General features: G+C 43.3%; 1 protein-coding gene across 1 annotated transcript in view; it reads right to left on the bottom strand.

Annotated features, from left to right (window-relative positions):
* The window catches only part of ITIH5 (inter-alpha-trypsin inhibitor heavy chain family member 5), an 87,767-nt gene that overhangs the window by 61,677 nt on the left and 24,241 nt on the right, over window positions 1–1,849 (bottom strand). The window lies entirely within an intron of this gene.

Below are 1,849 nucleotides of genomic sequence, written 5' to 3'. Positions count from 1 at the left end.
TTCTGAACCTCGAATTCCACACGCAATCGACATTTCAGTCGAGGCCTCGGAGAGGCTGCCTCTCACACCCCCGTTCTGAGGAACTCACTTCAGAAAGTTCTCCAGCAAAGTGAAGGCGAAAACCAAGAGAGAGGCAGATGGGGGATACCAGAATGAAACCGCCTCCGAGGAAAATGAAAACACATCCCAGGGCAGACGCTGTGTGTGTGACAAGGCTGCGAAGCAATGACAGTCACCCAGGGACCTGGGGACACGCACTCTCTCAACGTTTCATGGCTCTGGAATGAGGACATCTCCCCCACCCGGTGATGCCTCCCAGCTGCTGTTGGCGATGACATGGATGGCAATGCTTATGGAAACTTGGTCACAGCTGTTCATTTAGTCCCCATTTCAAATGAGTTATGCATCTTCCTAGATGTTATTAGTGACAAGTTGAATTTGTCTCACAAGAAAGACGAATACAAACTCCAGGAAAAACAGAAATGTACGTATCGTGATCCAACTGAATAAACTGTGGCATAATTCTGAACAATCTGTGCATCATAAGGAAAGGGAATCCTGATGAAGCCCATGTGACAAGGACCACGTGGGACCCACTTGGGACACTCTAACAAAACTGGGTTTCAACAGCCTGACGCGGCAAGGACACCACATACCAGAGGCATCGTGGAGCATCTTACCAAGCCAAGGAGCAACGGTGGGAAGGGTGGAGTGTGGCTGAAATTAAATAACACGGTGTCTGGAGACTCAAAGAAAAGCAGAGTGATGTGTAAAGCGTTTACCATCAGCCTGGACTGAGACGCAAACTCAAGGGTCTCTGTCCTCGGGAACTGGGTAAATTAAGATCAATGTGACCTTTGCGTCCGGCAACCCTTCATCGAAGACTGTGGACCTCGGCTGATTTTTGTATCAAAGCGAAGCCGTGACTCACGGGTTCCATTCTCCCTCACAGGGTTTCCAACCATCTATGACTTTAGAGAACAAGCTTTCTCAAAGCCACGTCCTTTAATTAACGAACAAAACGGGTTTACACATTCACATTTTAGCTGGATACTAAGGACACTTTCCTTCCGAGGGGTTGGTAGAGAGAGAAAACCAGTCTGAGTATATACCTACCAGGTGGCTCTGCAGTTAATGTTACTTGCGTTATCACTAAGAAGTAAATGCCATTTACTGGTTTTTCGATGTTTATGTTCAGTTCACAGACAAAACAAAAAAAAAAATGCAAATATTAAAATGCAAAGAAGGAGCGATGACGTATTATCAATAATAAGAAAAAAATTATTAAGTAAAAATTTGCAATGCAGAGGACAAACGGGAGTATTGTAATTATGCAAAATCCTCAGCCTTCGCAGCAGAGGATCGACGGGTCATGCCTGATTTTTATCGAGAAACCTTTAAAGAGCAAGACTATCATCTAGGAAGACCAGGTGCTGTCGGCGTCAAAAATAAAAAATAAAAAATAAGGGATTGTAAGCCGACGAGGTCCTTGCAATCAATCTGTGAGGTCAACCAAGGGTTGCCTCGCCTAAAAAAAAAAAATTAAAAATTAAAATAAAAATTAAAAAGCAAGACTATCGTGATATTTAGCATTAGGGAGATAACTACACAAAACTACAGAAATATCAGATGTTTCTAGGAAATGAAAACTGGGGAATGGGAGTGTTAAATGTTCTTTGTAATTAAACCTTTAGCTACCCTATCGTTAATGAGATAGATTTAATTATCATGATGATAAAATAGAAAGAAAATAAGACGATCAAGACGGCTAGGCAAAGGGGCAGAACATCCGACGCTTCGCTGAAGCGACTTTTTCATTCCTTAGCTGCCTGGCACTTACCCGTCATCT

This window comes from Pteropus vampyrus, unplaced genomic scaffold, assembly GCF_000151845.1.
Source record: "Pteropus vampyrus isolate Shadow unplaced genomic scaffold, Pvam_2.0 Scaffold49, whole genome shotgun sequence".
Classification (NCBI taxonomy): domain Eukaryota; kingdom Metazoa; phylum Chordata; class Mammalia; order Chiroptera; family Pteropodidae; genus Pteropus; species Pteropus vampyrus.
The sequence above is the reverse complement of the archived record's forward strand: the minus strand, read 5'-3'. Positions and strand labels throughout refer to the sequence as shown.